Source organism: Tachypleus tridentatus, chromosome 8 (genome assembly GCF_004210375.1).
Source record: "Tachypleus tridentatus isolate NWPU-2018 chromosome 8, ASM421037v1, whole genome shotgun sequence".
NCBI lineage: Eukaryota > Metazoa > Arthropoda > Merostomata > Xiphosura > Limulidae > Tachypleus > Tachypleus tridentatus.
Window position 1 is genome coordinate 114571886 of NC_134832.1, and position 26314 is coordinate 114598199.

General features: G+C 32.5%; 2 long non-coding RNA genes across 2 annotated transcripts; one reads left to right on the forward strand and one right to left on the reverse strand.

Moving 5' to 3' along the window:
- Window positions 1-1605: 1605 nt before the first annotated feature.
- On the forward strand, window positions 1606-24964 carry LOC143224261 (uncharacterized). The gene is made up of 3 exons (XR_013013295.1): window positions 1606-1808; window positions 15666-15781; window positions 24630-24964. It is a non-coding gene; the product is annotated as an uncharacterized LOC143224261 (long non-coding RNA).
- LOC143224260 (uncharacterized) lies at window positions 13474-14346 on the reverse strand. The gene is made up of 2 exons (XR_013013294.1): window positions 14134-14346; window positions 13474-13748 (listed from the first exon to the last, which is right to left on the reverse strand). It is a non-coding gene; the product is annotated as an uncharacterized LOC143224260 (long non-coding RNA).
- Window positions 24965-26314: the final 1350 nt, after the last annotated feature.

The window sequence follows — 26314 nt, forward strand, 5'->3', positions numbered from 1 at the left end:
TTTTACATCAACTGGGCTTGGTTCAGAATTTCTCTTTGAAGCTCGAAAAATTCACCTCAGTTAATCCAGTATCACTTCCTTCACTGACTGCAAACCAGCTTCCGTTGACTTCTATTATTAATTGCCTATCATGCTCATCTCCCCTAGGTCTGCCCATTTTCTTGTATCTAATTATTATACACATTCAAGATGTTACCTCTTGCATCATTAGTTTTAATACATTAACCATTCAGCTCTTTGATCTCTTCTGTCCTTACTACTCTTCTATTTCATACACTTTTCATAAGTGTATACTTTGTATACTGAAGTCTGCTGAATCAAATGCTGTTCTCATGCTCTTCTCTGATTTTTGATTAAATTCTGATACAACTTTATCAATTTATCAATTTCTGCATCCATCTGCTTAATCTTGCTTTCTTTGTTATGTTGAAAATTTGTATTCCATGTGCAATATTGAGAAGGTTCTTTTTTGCTATAAGCATGAGCACATGCTTGTGGACACTCTCCAGTAAAGGCTATAGCTTTCATTTAAGTTTAAGTAATGCAGGACATATAAAAATGAGAGCTTTATGGCTGAGTCAATGTCTTTGTCTCCCTCCAATATTATTGTGGTTCATCATTACTGGTTAAAATACAGACAATGTTTTTCCAATGATTTTCCATTCGGAGTTTGGTCATCGTTCAGAAAAAAAGGGACCTGTTAATTAACGTCGCCTGCAATGATGTTTCTTGCGCTCGTGTTCACGAGAAGACTCATTTACGGTTGAGGCCCAAGATTCACAATCCGTAGGTTGGGGTTTTGAATGTCATATCGAGCCTGCTCGTCATTTCAGTAGTGATGAGATTACAACGTGGCGGTCAATTTCAATATCCATTGTTAAAAGAGAGTCCCGAAAGTTGGCGCTAGGTAATGTTGAGCAGTTGCCTCCCTTCTATTCTATCACTTCTAAATTAGAGAGGGTTAGTACAAATAGCCCTTGAGTAGCAGATTTGCGCAAATTTCGAGAAAACAAACAAGTATGATAACCCTTATATTATATCCAGCCTAAAACAGAGAAAAATAAAAAACATTTAATCTCAACTTAGGAAACTTTATGTAAATGCCAGTCATGGGATTATGTTTCAAGTTTTTTTTTAAATTTTAGCACATTTTTAAACAGCTTATAAATTAGGGATAAGTAAGTAAAACTTTTCGTGAATGAGTGAGTATTCAAGGAAAATAAAAGCGGTTATAAATGCGACAGTTTCGTCAGTACATGTTGTATGTGAAAAACTGTTTCTTTCAATTATAGGAACTTGTAAATTGGGAGCGAAACCTCTGAATCATGAACATATTTTCTCCTTTTTTTCTGATGTGTTAGCAATTTATTCGTACACCAATGTTAAATATATACAACGGTAACCAGTATTTGGTTGGAATATCTGGCGCATGCACATGTTGAATTATATATGTATATATATATATATATATATATATGTGCCAACCACTTTTAAATAGTGTGTGATGATTTGCGCGCGCGTGTGAACTAGAAAGTAAACTCACTGATAACGTACTTTAAGTGACACCTTCTCCACTTCACTTCGTCTAGGAAGAAGGCAGAAAAAGTGAACTAGTGGTGAACGTAAAATAAACAGTCTTCTTCGAAGAAAAGACACGCTAAGAAGCTGAACACCTACGTCAGTTTAATTGTGCGTTGGTTAAAATTGTTTAATAAGTTTTAGCCTTGTTGTGGCAGATCATATACATATATACAGGTGAGGAGAAAAGCCTGAAGCTCGAAGTCAGTATCCATGAAACAGAATCAAAGGTGAGCTTGAAATAGATATTGCTCAAAAAATATTATGTTAGTAAAAAGCATGTATTACATTTCAGTATTCAAGAATCAATAAAACAAATAGTATAATGTAAGTCACTTGTGATTAAACTGATACGAACTGACAAGGATTTTCATATCTACTAGTTGAACCAATATGTCAAGAAAAAGTGTTGGATCATCATCCCTAAATACTAACAGTTGAGAATACCCGTTTTCATAGGAAGGATACTTCTTCCACTGGGGTTTACTTGACTGTTCGCTTTACTTCCTGCACTAAACTCTTGTATACCAACATAGCCAAGCAAACAAATGACATAAACCCCATTCACTTAAAGCTGTTATCTTATTATTATACTAACAGTTCTATTGATTTGACTTAAGATAAATGTTTTTAGAGATTACATACGCTTATACAATCAGGTCTTAAATTCGAGTTTGCAGTTAATGACCTAAATGAAGTTTTATTAAAATAAGCTCCCCTGATAGTCACAAAAGGTAATGTGTTTATTTAGTGAGGTTTATAGAAAAATATTCTAACATACGTGGTTCAATATTTACGCTGTTATGTTTCTGTAAGTGTCTACAAACTGTAATATTTCTGATCGTAAACCCCATTCAATTCGCTAATATGTCTGACTCGAGTGAACTAAATGAAGAGAAACAAATATCTGATCCAGAAAAAAAACATAAAAAACTTCCCAGCAAAATGTATCATTATAGAAATAACCAGTTACGAAACCCACCGACTGTATGGTAGCTTGGGTAACTATAATAACAACTAATTTGGAAACAACATCTAAGCGAATTTTAGCCTTTTGGAAAAGGCCAGAGTAAAGGTCTGCAGAAAACATGGTAGGTGTTGTTAAAGGTGATTTGAAATCTCCATACTCCCGAGATATAAAATCAAATGAAATATTGGATAGAAAATCTACTGATACTAGAGTAACAGCTGGATTACCAATATCGGCTCGGTGATACGGTGCTTCATGGACAACACCGGCTGACAGTATTATGGCTTCGAGTACAATAGTAACAAATGATTTAGAAACAAATCTTATTGATAGCATGGTTTCTTCCAGAAAAGTGAAACGTTATGAGACTTCAACGAGGGAGTTGTTATTAATCAGAAACGTACCAATAGTTTCCACTGTGATGAACTAAAACATATAAAACTTGCTGTCATTCGGAATTCCGACACCAAAGAAATATGAAATTTTAAGGGTTATTCTTTAATAAAACCAAAGAAATGCAGACACATATCAAGGGTGTTCTTCCTTCATCAACAGCCATATCTCACCTCTAGTGCGACTCAGACAAGTGATCAATAAAGAAATGCCTTCTTTCTAAACTCAAACTCTCATGGTTGTGACATTGTCCTTTCTTCCAGTATCGCATCTTTCAAGCAAGACAATAAAAATTCAGATATTAAAGTTTCAAATGCGTGTAGTAATAGCTTCTAAAGATAAAAAATGACCACTTTGAGCAACCGTTTTGATCGAATACTTAAAATGCCAAACATCACCAAACCTCTAATCCATAAAAAGTCACCAACTATGAAGAAGATATACCCGTAATAATGAGATGACGTTGTTTACCGATGTGTGTAAGGATTGTCAGCGTCTATTTTGAAACACCCTCTAACTCAGGACATTACTCTTTACCTCAAATATCTTTTCATATCCATGTGAGTATGTACCAGTATGTACTTAGTTACTTCAACCAATCTTTCACAATCGGTTGAGTATGTTGTTAGTTTATCAATCATGTACTAATTATGTTGATTAGATGGCTTACTACATTTCAAAGCCACATATTGATAAAGTATATCTTACTCTGCACGGTGCCTTGCAAAAAAAAAAAAAAGTATTCACTACCTACCAACAATGTCATATTTTGATGAGAAACAAATAATGTAAACAATTTCTTTTAATGAACTTGTTTCTATTCAAAACTGTAATGATAAAACATAACAGTTACGTGTGAAGGAGGTCAAATGTCAGCAAAACCTGCAAAAAAAACATATCAGTTGAAATTTGCTGATTAAATAAGTATTCAGCCCCCAACACTTATCGGTCTATAATCCATATAATTCCCGAAGTCCAACACAGAATTTTTGTACCCAGAAATAATTGACCTCTCTTAAAATCTACTTTTCCCTATCCCAGTTTGTCTGATCTTTACTATATTGTAAGTTACCTCTCTCCCTATCCCAGTTTGTTTGATCTTTACTATATTGTAAGTTACCTATCTCCCTATCCCAGTTTGTCTGATCTTTACTATATTGTAAGTTACCTCTCTCCCTATCTCAGTTTGTCTGATCTTTACTATATTGTAAGTTACCTCTCTCCCTATCCCAGTTTGTCTGATCTTTACTATATTGTAAGTTACCTCTCTCCCTATCTCAGTTTGTCTGATCTTTACTATATTGTAAGTTACCTCTCTCCCTATCCCAGTTTGTCTGATCTTTACTATATTGTAAGTTACCTATCTCAAAGCATATTTTCTCTATCCCAGTTGAACGGATATATTTACTCTGAAGTCAAGTTAAACCACTTTGATTACACCCAGACAGAGACAATTACGTTAATTTTGTGACCTTTTAAATTAATCTTTTACACTTGAACTGATCTATGGTTACCGTAGCAAAGAGGTTGAATACTTATGCAATTGAGAATATTCTAATTATCTTTGAAAACCTAACTTATTAACATAACCTCATCGTTTATTATCTTTCTCAATTTGGAGTAGGTTGTGTTGATTCTGAATAAAATATCTTTGCAAATTCAGATAGGAAAAAGTGTGCAACTTTGCAGAGGATGAATACTGTTGTAAAGCAGTGCATGTACATGTGAGTTGCTATTGTAATATCTGTTATCCAAAAAATATATATATTTACTTCATATGGATTCATTGTGGATGTCGTATACATTCTTATTTACATATAGTAACATAAATGATAGATTGAAAAAAATAGCAGCGCAATGTTTTTCATCAAAACGGTTTGTAGTGTCTTTTGTTTTAGTTAGGCACTCTGCAAAGGATTTATAAATGCTATATTGAAGAATTCTGGAAATTATCGTGCAGGTTTTTAACATCATTTTGGAATCAAAGAATTAAATATAGAATGTAAAAGGTTAAATAACAAATAAGTTCAAAGATGTCTTCTGGAAGACTAAATTAATACAGAAGAAACACAGTGGTGATTCTTTACACCGATACTCCTGTCTGGTGACCCCAGATAGAAACCTTAGACAAAGATTACAGTAACGATCTGACGGATGAGGCTGATACTGCTGTTGAGATTCTCTACTACAAACTAAGTAGATGACTAATTGAATGGCTGCTTTGAACTTTGTACCTAATCCTGACAATTAGAAGAAAGTCACGAAACCTTACTTACTTATTTTAGTTTACGTACATTACCTTATGTTAAACGCCTAATGAGGACAATATGAAGTTTTGAAACAGCTGTTTATGGGTGATAGATTTATATCTTCACAACGTTTCGCATCTAATTGTAAAAAATGATCACGTATATTTAACACACATTATTATGTCTCACTGATAGAGAAGAAAAGTTTTGCAGAAATAAATCTATCATTTGGCATATAGCTGTTTCAAAACTTTATACTGTTCATAAGATAAGTGGGTAATTTATAAAGCAGCTAGGTCATTATTGCGAACAGTTATGAAAAGAAAAAAACGAATTATAAAGCTGACAGAAAAGGAAAATAAATCGAACGAAAACTGTGTACATTACAATCCCAGACAGGCCCGGCATGGCCAGGTGGGTTAAGGTGTTCGACTCGTAATTCGAGAGTCGCGGGTTCGAATCCCCGTCGCACCAAACATGTTCGCCCTTTGAGCCATAGGAGCATTATAATGTGATGGTCATTCCCACTATTCATTGGTAAAAGAGTGGTCCAAGAGTTGGCGGTGGGTGGTGGTGACTAGCTGCCTTCCCTCTAGTCTTATACTGAAAAATTAGGGACGGCTAGCGCAGATAGCCCTCGTGTAGCTTTGCGTGAAATTCAAAAACAAACAATCCCAGACAGGATAATGTCCAAAAGCAATATCTAACATGCTTTATTATGCAATAAATAGAAACTAGCAGTGACAGAAGGAAAGTGTAAGTTAGTGATAACATTGGCTGCTAGTGGCTTATGGAGTGGAACAACTGATACCTTATAATCACAATAATGATGACACTCGAATAAAACCTCATGCTTCAAATTATATCTACCTCAAACTTTTATCAGTAGCTAATAAAGATATCGTACTTTTCTGATATGTAGCCTTCTGTTCTACAGTTAAACCAAGTGAAGAATGATTATTGAAAATTAACAAGAAACTAAAGTTTTGACAAACTCGATATGTCATAAGTTTGACAGAGCTTTCAGCAGCAATCTGTGAAATCACCTTTTTGTTTAATGTAAGTGAAATAAAGCCGTTCGATAGATGCTGAAGATGGCAAAGTGTGCGTATTATTTGAGGTCAAAAGGTTTTCAATATCAGGAGATGCAAAATAACATTTTTGTAAATTGTTATGCTACAAGAAAAGAAACAAATAGACGATTTTGTAAATTAGAATACGAATGTATTAGAACCACAGACTTAAGCCAAGTACTAACCAGTGGCAGATTCCAGAAGTGTCGAAGAACATTTCAAAATTAGCAAATCTCCTAACCTATTCTGTTGTCGAGTTATTTAAGGATTATTAAATATACGATAATCCATGAATCAACTACTAGTTTATGTTTTCCATATCTAAGGTTTCCTCTATTATTTCTTTCGTATTACTTTCCTATAATACTGAATAAAAGTTTAGTATACCCATTTATACTGTCTAGATTTTGCGCATTACTATGTATTTGGGATAATCTAAATTTTCTTGGCTACCTCATGAGCTTTGATTGGGATTATGGCCGAAATTATCGCCAGTAGCGAGGGTGCACAATTGATGAAACAATGTTTTCTAATCTTTAAATAACAACGGAGGATTACAATATTTAATTACCTGTATTCATTATAAAGGTGATTTAATATATTCTCTGTATGGATAGCTTGCTTTAATTAGAAGTTCATATTAGTTATCACTAAACATGGACTACCAATCTCAAGAACACAAAGCATGAAAACATGTGAGTGATGCATCAAGACTTGTATGTTTCACTTGCTGACAATTTTCAGCAATCTTATTAAGATAACCAAACCACTTGTGCACACAAAAACGAAGTTGTTCAACAAGATTAACAAGTAGAATATGAACCGATAATATTTCAACTAAGACAGTCTTCCCAGGAAGAAAGTGAAGAGAAATGTTGAACAGACTCGTTGAAAAGCTGATAGAATGGACAATCCTTATTCGGGGTGTGATGATTTATCTACTAATGATATTATTTATTTGTTGCCTCAGATTTTAAGAATGACTCTGATGTGGACTTATAAATCTCTGTTATATCTTCTGTGTGTATATGTTTCTTATAACAAAACCACACCAGGTTATCTGCCCTGTCCACCGAAGGAAATCGAACCCCTAATTTTAGCATTGTAAATCCGAAGACTTACCGCTGTCCGACCAGGGGACGTTATATCCTCTAGGTAATATAAAAGTTCACCTTAAGATACATTATCTTGATCAAGAAAGTTATTACCATTATGTTTTTAATAGTTCGTTATAATTAAATCGTAGAAATAGACTGTTATATTTTGTAATATAAATCAATCTACAAACCACTAAGATATATATATATTTAAAGATAATATTAATACTGATTAATTATATTATTTTGTTATAACCCTAAACAAGACGAAACAAAAATAAAAACATGTTGCACTAACTGAGAGAATCCTAGGGTAAAAGCTATAATGTGAGATATAAAATATACCCTAGGTTTTAGAGGTGACTGAAAAATAGGACCCACATTGCGGTGGGGATACATCATCTATTAGTATTAATCTCCATTCACCAGTCTCACGTGAAGAAATAAAATAAAGAAATAGCATTAGAAATTGAAATTAAAATAATAAATATGGAAATAGAAATTAGGAGAGCGAGATATGCGTGATCAATCCAACAACGTCCTACATCTATATCGCCCTTCAATGTCTGCAGACAGTTGAGGGAAGATGATTGATTGCTCTCCAAAGTAAATAAAAAGTAAAAAAAAAGTGAATGAAAAATACATAAAAATAAAAATAACATACTAAAATTTGGGGGTAAGTAAGTTAAATAAACTTAACGCTTGAAGTTGGTATTCCAACCCCTATTACGGGTGTGTGTGTTTTTCGTATAGCAAAGCCACAAAGGGCTATCTGCTCAGCCCACCGAGGGGAATCGAACTCCTGATTTTAGCGTTGTAAATCCGGATACGTACCGCTGTACTAGCGGGGGGCCTCTAGGACGGTACAAACGACGCACTAATTGGTAGCCAAATATAATTCGTATAAGCACATTACATATTCATAATTTCAAAATGCTTGTAGAAATTTTGAATTTAACATAAAAATTACATGAGAAACAACTAAGAGACTTTTCACAAACAAGAATGTTAGTTGAAAGTAAATAATATTCTTGTCTGAATGCTTTTGGAAGTTTCAACTTTTTTGATTAATTAATGTCTAAAGGTAACGTCATCTAACGAACTGTTAAAGAACGTAATTAAAAAAAGCGTCATGCTTTGTTACGTGTTTTATATGTGCATACTGTAATTTCACATTCTATAAGTTTAGTTGTGATGATATATTGATGTAACACCGGTTTACAAAATGTGAAGTAGTTTGAAAGACTGGTGGCAAGATGAAATATTAACACATCTCAGAATATTTTTCTGCCACAGATAACAATTGTTTTAAATATAGGCTTATAAGTCCCCGTATAAGATTCCAGTTTTGTACCATGTCAGTATATTAATAAATATGTCAATTATCCCTTGATACATCCCACGAAAAGGACTGAAAGTTTTACAGTGATATTATAAAAATATCAATTATCCCTTGATATATATTACGTCTTACAATGATATAATAAAACTCTATTATTATTTGATATATGTCAAAAGAGAGGTGGAAGCCTTACAACGATATTATTTGCTTTTATTGTTAATCCATTGTGCCTTACATTATAAGCTTAAAAATGTTAATAATACTTCTTCAATGGCCAGGTGTAATAAGTGAAGATACAATTAATTAATTATTCCTCTTATGAGCTTCAAGAGTGGATGAGAGGTCTTAACTCTGATTTGAAATACAATGTCAGGAAACATAGATACATTTCTCCATCAGAGTAGGATTTAATAAGAAAAAAGACTGAGTTGCATCAAGTTCTTGACTTGATGTGTAATATAATGATATAAATTATTTCGTGTCAAAGGTTATAAAATATTGGTTTAAGTCCATATCAGATAGAGCAAACAAACGTTCTTCAAAGCTAAGTTATAAGAAAAGTAAGTATTTCGCAACAATAAAAGGCCTGAAAAAATGAGCCAGAATTAGAAAGAATGAACAAGATAATAAATAATAATGGGATAGATAATTCAATAAATAAAGGGGAATTTAAAAAAATAGAAAACAGCATATGGGAAAACTGAGACAAAGAGAACATTAAAATCAGTGGATGTGAAACATACTACACATACAAGGCTTCTACTGTACGACTAAGAGAAAGCGCTTGTAATCTTTGTATTATTGGATGATCGTATTGGTGCAGGCTTCAAAGCCATAGAACAAACCATTTTGATCTCTAATATTCGATAACTTAAACTATTCTTCTGTTCTCTTCTGTTTTCTAGCATTAAACTTGTTGAAAACTTAGACCAGCAATAAAAGTAGTAGTTTATTTTGAGCTCTAAAATTCTTGTTTGGTTTGTTTTGAATTTCGTGCAAAACAACACGAGGGCTATCTGTGCTAGCCGTCTCTTCTTTAGCAGTGTAAGACTAAAGGAAAGTCAGCTAGTCGTCACCACCCACAAACAACTCTTTTTATCAACGAACAGTGGGATTTAAGGCCGGGCATATTTCGTATGACGAGTAGATGCAGGTAGAACATCCTAAACCTAACCATGCCGGACCTTTATATATAACCATCACGAGAAACCGAACCTTCATTTTAGCGTTTAAAATCTGTAGATATACCGCTGTTCCAATGGCGGTTAAGCTTTCTGTCTCCAAATGAATATTTTTTCCTTACATTAATTAGCTCTTTACAGCTTTCCAAACAGAGATTATGGTTGTTTATTAAAGAGGCTGTTTATTCCAAACATTAAACAAGCGTAGATCAAATTATCATTTCCTTTACCGCAAAGGACATTTTTTATTATTACGTGATATTTGGGTTCTAGACTCTCACGTCACGACTAGTTTATAAAAATCTATAACCAGTGGTTGTCAACATTTTAAACATAACAAAATGTGACCTGTTTTCAATGAAAATGATTCACTTATGTGAAAGTGCATATGACGTTTCATGAGAAATCTATATTTGATGGAGAAGAATGAATATTGTTTTCGGATTCAGCGTATAGGAATTATCGAAGAGCATATAAACATTTCAAGGCAATTAAACTACCACAGGCCTGTGTTATTGTTTTACTTATTCCTGTCAACGCTAATGATTAGCAATGAAATTATCCATTCGATGGTTCAGTGAAGTTTGATCATTGACGTTTTGTAGTTTGCTTTCTACTCACAGTTGTGACAACTTATTGTTAACAGTAATTACTACTTTACAATATTCACCAGCTGTTCTGAAAGAAGTTACTTTATAAATGGAAGATGGGGGCTCCAGCTCATTTAGCCGGAGTCGCAAATGTTGGGTGAAAAATCAGTCATTAACACATTTCCTGCGTCTAAAGCGGCCATCGGATACAAACTTGGTAGAAAAAAAACAACCGAAAACAGGGGTTTGGTTTTTAAAGGAAGGAACTCTTCCCAAACGGAATTGTTCATGGATATCGATATCCCCTTCGTCTCGCTCGTGGAAGACTTTTATAAAGTCAGCGTTAAATTTATGTATGTATGTATACATACAACATGAGTGGACCATATTTTATGGTTCCATGAGAAAGTATCTTATACAACCAAATTCTAGGCACACTCTTATCTACATTCTCCGCTAGAAGTGACAGCATGTAAACGGTTGAGATCTTAAATCTTGTCAATGTGATGTGAAGGTGTTTTTTTCTGCCTTAAATTTTGCAAAGGCAGATCAACTAAATACTTATGTTTTACGTCTGGTATTAAGAAAACGGCGTTAGTTTAGTAGTGGATGTTTATTTATGTATTGATAGGATACTTATATTTCATGTACAACTTTGTGTGGAATGTATAATTAAGCTTTTAGTTGCCATGCAGCACTGTATGTAAGTTATATCTTGTCTTTAGACACTGTCATATAAGCTTTCAGTTGTTGCAATAAGTTTAATTATTTCTATATCATATTTATTCCAACCATAAATGTGTTTTAAACAGTTACAATATTTGTTAAAAAATTAGAACAATGCACAAGGCCCCAGACTACAGAGGGTAAAACCAAACAGATGAATAACACCATTAACACACAACCAAATGCTTAGTTTATTTTGTTATTATGCGCTAAGGGCTATGTTGTAGTGTTCCAATTAAAACCCGATTTTTATTGCTTTCAGCCACCAGTTATTCCGCCCAGTCATATGGGCCTCACTTTGACTTTATTTTAAAAAAATTATCATCATCGGTCATTTTAAGGTAAAAGTGTCAGTTAAGCCTTCATAATTCATCAAATGAAGCTCAACCTTCCATATTTGAATCTTCAACAGAGTTTTTATCACCAAAACTCCATTCCGAGAATATACACAGAATGAATCATATTTTCTGGAAGCCATGAAGTAACAAGAAAATAGATTAAGTGATTTGGCTCGTAACTTGACGCTGTGTGTTTCGATAGCACTTGAAGTTTAAACATAACTACCAATAGTTTGTAGCAATGTGTCAAACACAACTCTCGAGAGAAGACATAAAATTAGAAACTGATAGAAGGGCATGTTTTTCTAAGTGCATCCATCATTCTCGTGAGGTTAAAGAGGTGATAGCCAAGAAAATGGTTCACGATGTAGTTTACATGGCTAGATATTAGATTTTTAATATTGTCATTAACTATTTTATACGTCTTTAAAAGGTGAACAATTCTGTTTTTGTCGTAGGTAAAATAATCAATAGGTGACATCGAGTGTACTTATGTTCCATTTGATAAAACTAGACATTTAAAATATTCATATTATCACGAATTCCTGCACAATAACTCGTGTAATTGGTATTGTGTACTATCATTTCCAAATACTGTTGAATGTTTTTAAACTTATTATTGTACAGCTAATTTTCAAATAACAGCACTATTTTATAACATCAATTTAAAAATTTTATTAGCTCATCCGTGAAGTTATTTTAAATTAAATTAACGTAACATAAAATATTATTTTTAAACGAATCAGATAAATAGTGACAAACACGATGAAAAAGACTTTCATATTGTTGTTTTTGTTCTTGAATTTGAAAGATCTCACGATATCATTAACAAAATATAAAAAGAGTGAAATAGATACTACTGCAGAACTTCGTTTGAACATAAAGTCTTCAACAGCTGTTTTTGTATAAAGCAAACACATAAAAACATGTAGGCTTAATGCATTGCAATAAACTATGCTTCATAATTGTTTTTATATTTCTATTTTGTTGACATTGGACTCTACCTATTACGTTATTCACTAAAAATTATATTAGCAAATGGGTAATCCAATATTTCAACAGTATTATGTTTAACTTTAATATAAGCAGTGTCAGTTTACAAAACTATTTGATACTGTCTTTATGTATTCAATACAGTCAAATTTCATGATTATTCTTATGGATAGCGTTTCATATTGTGACGGATTTACAATTAATTATATATATTTTAATATCGATGTTTGTTTCTGTTAAATATATATTTAGAAATTCAAGTAATTTGCACTGTTAAATGTCTACTGCAAAATTCCCTCTTATTCACTAAATTTGCAGAAGGTTCGCGAGTGTAATAATCAACAATACGTTTTACTAAAGTACTAGCGTATAGTCAGTATTGTCGGGCCAACTGAAATTTCTAGAAACTCTCTCGCCTAATGTTTATAAACCGACGCGCAAAGAGACAGTATATATTGTTGGTTTGGTGTAGTTGGTATACTATAAACCTCAAACGTTATAACAGTGATTAACGCTTATTAATCGGGAAACTACAGATATTTGTTCGGGAATATGGGTATTTTTACGAAGACATTATATAATTTTCACTACGAAGATTTTGCGTATGACCAGCGAAGAGCTAGTTAGCTCCTTGTTAAGTGAATTGTGCCTATATCAACTCGAAAATAATTTGCTCATTGTGAACCATTGATAGGATGTCAAGGAGATTCCAGATCAGGTAAAAGATTTAATACTGTTTGTAAGTTTGTAAAACTTTTGTATATAAATCATTATTTGTAACAACTATCTGCAATAACCGTTATTATAAATTGTGTTATTGTTTGTGCATAAAAATATATTTGTATTAAGAAAGGACTCTTGAGCATCAATCTTGTAGGCACACATGATACATTTTAAACATATCGACATTTAATTAACTTCTAAATATAAATTACAATTTAACTCGGTTTCTGACTATTTTAAATCGTAATACCTAATACAATAAATTGGAGGTTCATCTGATATAAATTATAATACGTAACAGTATTTATATAACTTTACGAGCGAGTATCCTTCAGCAGACATCTGAATAGCTGTTTTGGTTCATAGTATTAACGACAACAATCTTTCTCGGTTTGTTCTGTATCTCTTGCATCTTCCTTTTTTCTTTCGTCTTTTGTTTCGTCTTTATATCCACTTCTGATACATTACGTGGAAGAAGTCTCTTTCCTTTTTTATCTGATTTAATTATAACAAATTACAGTTTCTCATAATCATAGGTGTTTCTATTGTCTTCATAACGCCGTCCCCTTTAATAAATTTCTAACAACTTAGAATATTTTAACCCCTTAATTTCTTAGGAAGTGACCAAAAGCAGGCCAATTTCTAAACTTCAACCGATATTCCTCACTCTTAATTTCCTAACGCTATCTTAAGACTTTTAATTGTAATATTGTCTTAATATTTATATGAATCTTTGTGAGTACATGGCATCTTAAGATAATGGAAATGTGAAAATATTTTTCACTGCACAAAGCATGTTAAGTTTTAGTTAATATATTAAGATACTGAGTTTTGTTAATCATGAATATACAAAAACAAGAGATATAAACAGACTACTCACTTGTATGAGGAATTGTTTATACATATGTTTATGGGTCCATTTCATTTTCTTATGCAAGTTGATTTATCATGATGTTTATATTGATGTGTGCATATTATTTTGCACAAGAGAGTTAAGTGTGGGTTAAGATCACAGTTTAGAAGAGCATAAGTGAATGTTGTTTAGTTCGTATATTGGAACTAGTTTTCCATTCAATATGCACTGAGAGCTATTGCAAAAAGATTATTTTACAAGGGGAGAAAGAGGACTCAGCTATGTAGAAGATTTATTGAGCCAGAAATTCAGCTCTTGATTGGACAGATAAATAAAAATAAGGGCGCCTGTGTGCGCATGCGTTCATTGATGCCAAAGTACTGAACGAGTAATTACAGATGAAACGACTTACCCGCCATGTTTACGACTTTGAAATATTTTCCTTCTTTTAGTTTTTCAAATATATTTGAGTAAATAGGCATTTGCTTCCTGTCGAGACTAACTGAAGTTCAAAGTTATTTGAGGATTCAATGACGGTACAATTCCTATACGTGAAATTCATGCGTCTATAAAAGTAGAACTAAGATGTTTTTGTTTATTGACTTTAACAACTGTCGATACAGGACTTCCAGAGTTCTGTAATCAGCTATAATAAAATACTTCAAAATTAGAAGACTGTCATTTAGACCTATAGAATTCTATGATTAACTAGAATAAAGGGTTTCCAAGTAAAAGACTGTCATTCAGACCTATAGAATTCTATAATTAACTAGAATAAAGGGTTTCCAAAAAAAGACTGTCATTTAGACCTATAAAATTCTATGATTAACTAGAATAAAGGGTTTCCAAGTAAAAGACTGTCATTTAGACCTATAAAATTCTATAATTAACTAGAATAAAGGGTTTCCAAAAAAGACTGTCATTTAGACCTATAGAATTCTATGATTAACTAGAATAAAGGGTTTCCAAGTAATAGACTGTCATTTAGACCTATAGAATTCTATGATTAACTAGAATAAAGGGTTTCCAAGTAAAAGACTGTCATTCAGACCTATAGAATTCTATAATTAACTAGAATAAAGGGTTTCCAAAAAAAGACTGTCATTTAGACCTATAGAATTCTATAATTAACTAGAATAAAGGACTTCCAAGTAAAATACTGTCATTTAGACTTCCAAAGTTCTGTACTTATATAAAATAAAATATTTCAAAATCAGATAATTTTAGTATACTTCTAGAACTCTGTATGTAATAAAAATAAAGGATTTCAAAGTTAGGGACTGTCACTGTTGTCAAGAATAACAATTATTAACTACACAACAGCAGGAATAAGTTCGGCTTACTTGTATTAACACTTGTTAACCAAAATCATTGCTAATAACAGCAAATAATAGTTGAGAAAAATCATTTGTTTTTAACTATTTTCCAAACTTAATGATAGAAATTATTTGATACTGTTTTAATTCAGTTTTTAATAGGATTTACTATGAAATATGATTACTCTTTATGTGCTCTTTCGAACATAAGCATTGAAATTAGTATGTTTGTTTTTCTTATAGCAAAACCACATCAAACTTTCTGCTGTGTCTAAGGAAGGGAATCGAATTTTTTATTTTAGCGTTGTAAATCCGTAGACTAGATGCTGTCCAATTAGTATTAATATTGAAGCCAGTAGGTGAGTAACGTCGTAAAAGAAGCTATAGTTTATGTGATTTGTTATAGAAAAAACTTATATTTAAGTTGATTTTCTTGTTTTGTTTCTTTTTCGTAATGCTATATATCAAACGAGACATATTTGGGCATTATAGGCAGTTTATAGAAATAGAGGCATGGTGGTTTATACAAACAGGTCGGAAATTTGATAATACATAATGTTAATGTTAAAACAACGTAAGCATGAAGTAAATTTTCATGTACACATTTTTGTACTAGTCATCTCGTAGAGAATTACATACCATGAAGGAGCTTAGCTATGTTAAAGCGTTTGTTAGAAGGTCTGTAACCAGATCCAGAAATGGGCTATGATGCTATAGATTTACTTTTGATACGATTTTGTTGTCGTTCACTGTTACACCACTTTGTTGTGACCATGCTCCACTTGTACTTCGCTTTTCCTTCAATTTCATTACGGTTGTCTTTAAAAAAATTATGTTTGTTGGTATAATCAGTAACACAGGAAATTAGAATTAGATTTGTTTCTTATTGGGAACGTATTACTTCGCTTCTTTTGGTGTATTCGTTTTGCCTCACATCTCCTTTCTTAAAAAACACGAAGAATACAGCTGATTACCTTATATTAAACTAAAACAATAAACGAATTATATATTGTTTAGATAATTATAAAATATAACCAAATTTAGGAGCACAGAGAAATTTAACAAATTTTCTGAACAATGCTAGTTTGAACAATAATGGAATTATTATACGTATTATACATGTTTAGATATGTCAGCTATTTGTAGTTTTAATTACATCCAAATTATCAATGATATTACGTATTGCAGTTTATTTGTGACTTCTAATATTTAAAGAAGTTTTAATTACAATAGGATAATTTCATGTTTTGACTACTGTAATGGATCGAATTAAAATTTTTACCTAGAATGAATAATCACAAACACTACGTTATTGATAAAGGAAATAACAATGTTTGTTGTTTAAAACATATGAATAATTGTATAAAAAATAAAAAGTTATTGTCTTTAAACGTTAATTTTTATTATGCACTTTTTAGAATATTAGGAAAGGAAATTATACATTTTATTAGAAACAGTTTTCCAAAACCAATCCAAATTGTTTTTGAAGCAATAGTTGCTTATTTATTTGTCTTAGTTGTATGTTTCGTCTGTTTAATAATGGGTAACTTCTTTTTTTCATCCATTTTTGTACTGTTTTAAGCCTCGTTATTGTCCACCTGAATTTTCCTACTCATATTTTTTGTTATTATTTTTAATATTTTTTAAAATTAATTTGCAGTTATTACGATTATCTTCTGGTTATTTAGGTATAATAGGCTTTCTTTGGTTACATACGGTTGCTTATTTGGCTGAAGACCAGCCTATAGTATAAAAAAATACTAACACCAATATCTTTCAAATAAAAATTCCACGCACTAAGTCTGGAATAAATAGTGTTGCATATATAGAATAGACAAATAAAACTGAAATAAAGCCTGTGCTGTGCGAATCATAGAATGAATCCATATGTACTATAATGAAAGAAGAGCCTACAAGTGGTGCTAGTTCAAAATTAAGATATTATTTCGATATCAGTAGGAACGCTTTCGCAATGTTAGTTACTTTTTTTCCATTCTCATAAAAAGTAGTTTTCTAACACATTTCTCCTTTCATTTATATCTGACACACAAAATTCTGGGCTCCCCAGTATCCCAGCGGTGTGTCTGCTGACTTACAACTCTAAAAACCGGGTTTCGATAGCCGTGATGGGCAGAGCACAGATAGCCGATTGTGTAGCTTTGCGCTTAATTCAAAACAACAACAACAACAAAGTTCTGGCTATATATTGAAATAAAATGCACGGATATTGTGTCATATGTTACTAAATCGAGACAGATTTAGTACTATTGTAATTGATAAGTACTAAAATATAAACTTTAGTAAAGTTATAACACTAAATGTGTCATAACTTTGGTAAGGCCTAAACACTTTTAGTACTTAGATATTTCACTGTGTTGTGCAACTGACGATTTTTGTTGTTGTTTTTCTTCCGCAGCCTGTCTGTTATTTAGAAATGACAACATGTAGTAACTATATTTATCAGAAGCTCGAGAAACAGCACGTGTATAAACAAGGAGGCAAACTAAATATGCGTTTCGTAGGTGCCTAGCAGTTATATATTTAGTGTATAGCGTTGGTTAAAAAAAGTTTGAATATATTCAGATTGTTTTTGACAAGACGACAAACTAAGTCATGATTCTAAACTTGTATTGAATCATGTGGCTTTGGTTTAAATGTTTGTTTTTGAACAGATGCATATCAGCAAAGATTTACATATCTAAAGTTTGCCATTGGATAACAGAATTGTTGATAAACGATATACAAGTTAGGATCTATAATGACTTTACGCTCCACTAAGAAAGCTTTTAAGATATAAGCTTCACTAATGATGTAAGAGATTAGTGTAAAATGATAAATAGAGACCTTGCTTGAGAAATAACGATTTCCTTGTTAATGTAGTAGAATTTTAAACAATACCGAAATAACGTATTACGGGTTGGGAAATACGTTTACTCATCTGTAGTTCGGGTCTTTGTTTCTTGGCCTTTTCAAGCTTTATACAAAGCACACTTTGAGTCTGTTGTACTTGACTTTGGTTTAAATACTTCCAATATGGAGTAGTACATTCATGTGCAATTAGTTATGTATGCTTGTATGTATGAGAAGCCAAAATTTAATTTAACTGACTTTATTCTCGCACAAAGCTGTACAATGTGTTCACCGGAAAGGTCGAATTCCGAATTTTAGCGATTTCTTTTTTATAAATCCTCAAGCCTATCGCTGACCACTAGAGGACAAAATATCTTGTTTTCAAAAACCTATGAATTTAACAACAGTATTTCAATATCACAACTTTGAGTTGTTCGAACCATAAAGTTTTGGTTAAGAAGAAACATGAAGAACTACACTTTCTCACAATAAGAACGTCTTCAGGTTCCAAATGTATAGGAAAAAAAAACAAAAACCAGAAATATCAAAGGACATGAAAAATTTAAATTATGAAATGTAAACAACACTAAAGATCAGGAAAAATATGAGTTAGCTAAAATAACAGAACATAGGAAACGTTCACCAATAAACAACGGGAAATCTGAAACTGATATTTATAAATTAATCAATTAATGACAATGTTTTGATCGCAAAATTCAATCTCAGAGTACCTTTCTATTCTATATTGTTTATTTTACACATGAAGTGTTTTGGGAGAGGTTATTTCTTATATTGTTTATTTCACACATAAAGTATCTTGGAAAAGGCGATGTCTTATATTGTTTATTTTAAACATAAAGTGTTTCGGGAGAGGCGATCTTTTATATTCTTTATTTTCCACATAGTGTTTTGGGAGAGGTGATGTCTTGGACTTGTCATTGTTTAAAATAATACAATTATTTGCACCTAGTGATGACATTTTATTTTTATTGTTCTTTCTCAGCGACTTTCCAGGTCTAGTGTCCAGCGATTCAATAGATATTACTGCTCATTTTCTTCTGGTAATTGCACCTACTTAGATGTATTTTATAATTTTATATCAAGTCTGTTCTCAGTAGAGCACACATTCCATCTTTCTAGCTTTAGAGATTAACATTTCGTTTCCGGTCCTAAAGTCAAATTCGATTGTTTCCATGGTGACTATCACTGTTCACTACAATCTTAAGTTTAATTCCCTTATAGGATGGAGAAAAAAGTATCATTAGATGATATGTTAACTTCGTGAGAAGGAACAACTGTATTCATGAGAAAATGTTAAGGTTAAGCAACATGCGTTATTCATGATTACCAATGAAAACATAGACACAGAGCTTCATAAAATTTAAAGTTGAATACAATTATAGGCCTTGCAATTAGAAAATTATCTAAACTTTATTTCTTGTGTTACGTATTATAATTTATCTCAAACGATCTTCTGATTTATTATGTAACGAATTACAATTTAAAATAGCTTGAGACTGAATTAATTTGTAATTTAAATTAGGTAGTTAATTAAATTTCGATGTCTATTAAATTTATGATATTTGCCAACAAGATTAATAAACACATTCTTTATACAAATGTATTTTAATATACAAACGAGAATACAACTTATAGTAACGGTTTTTTTACAAATAATGATTTATTTAGAAAAGCTTTATAAACTTACAAACATCACTGAGTATTCTATCCGATCCAGAACTTCCTTAATATCTTATCCAGAGCTTATGACGAGCGAGTTAATTTCGAGTTGATAAAAGCAGAATCTATCAGGCTGTTGCAAATGTAGGATTTTCATGTACAGATTTGAAACTCGACTTTAGTGGCTGAAAGATAAGAATATCTCAGATTTGACAGAATAATATAGTATGTTGTCTGGTTCATTTTAAGCTCAGTTTATTTTTCTTAAGAGCGCAGAGCACAGCATTGATTTAGCATATTTCGCTCGGTTGACACAAATCTTGAAAATGAGCTTCGGAGTTGCCCACATACAGCCATTAATGAGGAAGAATTAAAGGCCTAAGTTGAATCAGATACTCATCAAACCGTGAAAGAAATCGCTGATAAACTTGATGTTCATTATTGAACAGTTTCCCGACATCTTGAAGCAATTGGAAAGATGAAAAATCTCGTTGAATAGGTTCCTCACGAATTGACTGAAAACAATCAAACAAGACGAGTTGCAAATTGTCCCTCACTTCTTACTCACAAAAAATTGACCCGTTTGTCTATAGAATTGACACCTGTTATAAAAAATGAATTCCTTACGACAATCAATGACGATCCGGTTAGTGATTTGACTATGAAGAAACAATAAAACCAGCTCTTCACAATAAGAAATTTATGGTCAGTACTTGGTGGTTCGTTATTCATTCTTAAACCAAGGAGAAACAATTAAAGGAGGAAAATGCTGTTGTAAACTATATATTATGTATCAATAGTCAGTTGTAGTGTGTGTGCTCCTTATCGCAAAGTCACATCGGGCTATCTGCTGCGTCCACCGAGGGGAATCGAAACCCTAATTTTAGCTTTTTAAGGAAATAACGTTTATAAACCAAAGGTCAATTAAAAATACCTTTGAAGGCTTCGTTGCATAAAATAACGTCCAATTCTTTAAAGAAGACATATATAAACTTAAAACTCGTTGGCACAATTGTATTGAGACTTAAGAAACTTATTTTGATCAAATACATTAAACAACAAAACGACGTACTTGTTTCACATTATCCTTTAACAATCCGACATTTCATATGCAACAGCGTAATAAAATATACTGTACTTTTACTATTGTCCCCAATGGCATGCGGACTCACACCGCTAGAAACCAGATTTCGAGACCCATAGTGGGCAGAGCACAGATAGCCCATTGTGTAGCTTTGTGCTTAATTATAAATAAATAAACAAACCTTTAGTATTTAATTAAGAGAAAAATTGTGTATGAGATATTTGAATCGTTTACACTCTGCTACTTTTTGTTGTGTTGCTACTGCAATAAAGATTCGAAATAATAGCCAAAGATGAGATGTCACGTTTTTGAGTTTAACTGCTTGTTTTTGAATTTCGCACAAAGCTACTCGAGAGCTATCTGTGCTAGCCGTCCCTAATTTAGCAGTGTGAGACAAGAGGCAAGGCAGATAGTCATCACCACCCACCGCCAACTCTTAGGCTACTCTTTTACTAACGAATAGTGGAATTGACCGTCACATTATAACGTCCCTACGGTTATAAAAATAACGTCATCACGGCTGAAAGGGCGAACATGGTTGGTGTAACGGGGATTCGAAGCCGCGATCATCAGATTACTAGGCAAGCGTCCAAACCACTTAGCCATACCGGGCTTCTAATTTGTGTTCCAGCTTAGGGGACAAGACAAATAATATTGCTTCATATTCCTGGTTTCCGAAGTGAATATCATGGATATAGTCTATTAGAGGTTTATCTGTTGACTCTGGCAGTAAATTAATAAGTTAAAAATTAACAGATGTAAAAAAGAGCAAAATAAAAAAGACAAAACAAAAGAGAAAAAAAATGAAAGAAAAACGTCATTAACCCTAAAGTCATTTGGCACACAATAACAAATTTTATAAGATAAGAGACAGGGTTCGTACACCTTGATGCTGTTTAAAGGGTATTTGTTCAGTGAGAACATCATATATTTTTAGTCCTGCCTGTTTCTAGAGAGAACCATTTCTTTATAGCCTCAAAAATATGAATATTTAAAGAAGAAAAAACATTTGATTGTGTGCTGTAAAAGATAAACATTTCAATATGTTTTTTGTTGCAAATAAAGCATTATTTTGTATGTGTGTTTTTAATTCGTGTCTTGCTTTGTGTTAGGATTATAAAAGCATTTAACACAGTGGAAGCATAAATTTATAAAATCAATTATCAATCAACTTGTAAGTAAGATAGTTGAAATCAATTAATTTCCGGAGGTCATGAGTTTTTCACGGCTTATTGATTTTTATGCTTAAGGTATTGTTACAAGATTTACAATATTATCTAAATAATTCTATAAAAAATCTATGAAGTCACAAAAACGTGAAATTGTGTTATTAATACAAATTAAATTCAATTATATTTCTACCAAACTGACGTCAAAAAGATTTCGTGCTACGTCAGAAACCAAACCACCTTCTGAACAAAGATGCTTTTGCTCTTTTCTATAAGATATATCTTTTTAGGTTGTTGTTTTAAATACAAAATATACAAATTAGGACATCTGTAGTTTACTTGAATGTTTATCACAGATGTTAGAATTATTGTGTTTTTGTCGCTTCGTTAACTTTCGGCGTTAAGGCTGTATTTAAAGATCGCTTCTGTACGGGAACGGCAAAGTATGTTTCAATGGCTGATATATGTGTGTGTGTGTGTGGTTGTGTTTCGTATAACTTGTTTTTAACATAATTGAATAATTTTGAATGTTTTTCTTTGAATTAGATGCTTATTTAGCTTACATACCTCAACCTGCGTGGAAATGTATGCGTGTTAAACATCTAAGAAAGCGAGTTGTAAGAGTGTTTTTAAGTTTGATTACACAGCAAGATGAAATATATTATTAAACATCAGAGAATTACGAAAAGAGAGAACTATTTTTTAGTCTAACGTGATATTTCATCACATTTCTTAGGTTTCAATTTGAGTAAAAGTAATACACTAGTACACTTTTTTTTTTTTTAATTATAACTATTCTTATAATGCAGACTTGTTCCACTCTGAATAAGTTTAGGGTCACTAGGTTCTCATTTCAAAGAAAGCAAGATACTAAAACATTTTAACCTAGGTTTGTTTATTGCTTTCTTTTATTTCTATTATTCTCATAATATTATTTCAGGATTTACATTTACTTTAAACAGTAGTGTGTTATGAATATTTTACCAACAGTATCCAGTACTCATAGACGAGTAGTACGGTAGGCACCTCATCAACCAAAGGATGCCATCACAGCGGGTTATAGGGAGAGGGATGATGTAATCAAAGATGACGAAGTCACACTTCCAATGATTGTCGCCAGAAGATGCTAAATTCGCGCACGTGTTTATGTCGTTACAGAAAATAACGAGATAATAGTTGCAAAGTTTTGCCACCAGGAGCATGTCGTTAGGGGCGCAGTGCAAGGTTGCCATGACAAATAGCCATGATGCCCAAAGTTTCCACCAGGAGTGCGTCGTTGCTTAATCACCAGAGAGCAATTGATTTATTTCAACATCTTCAAAGGGATAGTACCAATTTTGATGACATCATCTTCTCTCCCCACCCCCTCGCTGTGGGGAACTTACTACTTAAATGTTAGTCCGGCATGGCCAAGTGGTTAAGGACGCTCGACTGGTAATCTGAGGCCCCGTCACACTAAATATTATCACCCTTTTAACCTTGGGGGTGCTATAATTTGATAGTAAATTCCATTAACTATGTTTGATGTGTCGTTCGTTTCTGCTATTCTGGTCATTTTCCTGTTTAATTTAGTTAAAAACATAAAATAGTTACTCCAGTCATTGTAAAATATCGATATGACAAACGCCATCATATTTAGTGCACCTGAAGTTGGAACTGTAAGATGCAACTCATTTGCTGACTATCTAATTCCTGAAGTTATGTTATTATTGCTAACTATGTAACGAACACCCTGTATGAAATAAAAGTTAACAATTTCAAATAATTTTATTTTCTCTCAAAAAAATTGAATCCTTCATAAAACGTTTGGCAAAATCTTATTATTTCAATGGATAACTAAAAAAAACTTACTACGGGGAAATTCCTAGTTTGCTCCTAAAGAAGGAAAGGCCCACCATTCGAAAGCACGCACGTTATAAGGTTTTATCACTTTGTATTAAGAGCTCTTGATCCTACACGTTTTTATGACATCATTAAAAAATTACTTGTAACTTATTTTTTAAAGTTGTCGGACATGATGTTTAAAGTATCAGAAGGTTCAAATGAAACGACACTTATAATATGTTACACAATTATGCCTGCGTATTATAAGTTGTTTTATCCTTTAAACGTTTACAAGAGATGAATAATATTATTTCAAGTTTGTTTGTATACAAGTCGTATTTAAACCTATATAATTTATTTATTTGGTTGACGGAGTGTTTCTTCATATACTTTACTTAAATTAATACTATATTTCAAAATGTGTTTTTTAGATATAATTGTATTTTAATTTAAATGAGTCAAGTATTAACGATTTGAATTTGAATGCACGTTAGTTAATCCTTTATCACTTGTACGTGTTCATAGAGGGCAGCAGTTTATATCTTACTTCTGAATAAAACCTAATTATTTTTTTTTAATTTTCCGCAAATCTACACGAAGGCTATCTGTGCTAGCTGTCCTTAATTTACCTCTGGACTATAGAGAAGGCAGCTAGTCATCACCACGCACCGCCAACTCTGGAGCTACACTTTATCAACAAATAGTGGAGTTGATAGTTACATTATGGCGCCCCCACGACTGAAAAGACAAGCACGTTTAACGGTACAGGGATTTGAAACCATAGAACTCAAGTTACGAGTTGAGCTCCTTAACCACCTGACCAAGTTCGTTGAACTACCTAACCATCTAACAATGTCGGTTGAGCTCTCTAACCACCTAACCATGCCAGGCCACCAGATGAAAATTAATTGTTTAAAATGAAGAACAATAGATTATGTATGACAGAGAAAGAAATCCTAATTTTAGTGAGAATGTACAATACAGAACTATTGTTGAAAAATATATTTATTGTATACTTTATTTGTAATATATTTACATCTAATGGAATCACGACCAATGAGAGTTATGTAATTACTTCCACCAAAAGTAAATATATTTATTGTATACTTGTGTGTAATATATTTACATCTAAGTTTGTTTGTTTGTTTGTTCTGGAATTTCGCACAAAGCTACTCGAGGGCTATCTGTGCTAGCCGTCCCTAATTTAGCAGTGTAAGACTAGAGGGAAGGCAGCTAGTCATCACCACCCACCGCCAACTCTTGGGCTACTCTTTTACCAACGAATAGTGGGATTGACCGTCACATTATACGCCCCCACGGCTGGGAGGGCGAGCATGTTTAGCGCGACGCGGGCGCGAACCCGCGACCCTCAGATTACAGAGTCGCACGCCTTACGCGCTTGGCCATGCCAGGCCCTTACATCTAAGAGAATCACGACCAATCAGAGTTATGTAATTACTTCCACCAGAAGTAAATATATTTATTGTATACTTGTGTGTAATATATTTACATCTAAGAGAATCACGACCAAATAAGAATTACGTAATAACTTCCACTAAAAAATCTGCTAAAACTTTACAATAATAATTACAGTTATTGATAAACAGGTTTAAATATGAATACACGTGTAACACACAAACTATAAAAAGTTTATACAACAAATCTTCTGTAGATCATCAGTTGTTAGCGATAATTTTGGTCCTCAAGAAATACTAGTAATCAAATGACTGTGTTATTACATCTTAAGGATATGGATATCTAATTATTTGTTTATCCTTCGAAATAAGAACTTCAGAGACGTCTAACTTAATGAGGGCGTGTAACTCTTCAATGGGCCAATCAGCGACCTCTCTCGTTATATTTCAGCAAGGTATTCCATTAATTTTATATTTATTTCATACAACAGAAACTCACATTTATGTAACCTGTATATTATTTAATATTTAATCTTACAACTTCACTTACATGTGTAAAGGTTGCATTATTTTTAAGATTGAGGGTTATAGACCCAGCCCGATTATTCCTATCAAATTAACTTTTTTCGTCTATTCTTACTAAGTCAATGGATCACATTTCTAATAATAACTGAATTAGTCATTCATCTTTCCCTAAGTCTTTGGATTAACAAAGCATTGTTTTTCATTAACACTTAAATCAATATATCATATATCTTGTAACTCTTGGTTAAGTAAGATTGTTTTAAGTGCTTGAGATAGTAACTCAGAATCCGTAAATGTATTCGTAAGTCTACTAATACATCGTGTAAAGTAGGTAAGTTAACTTCT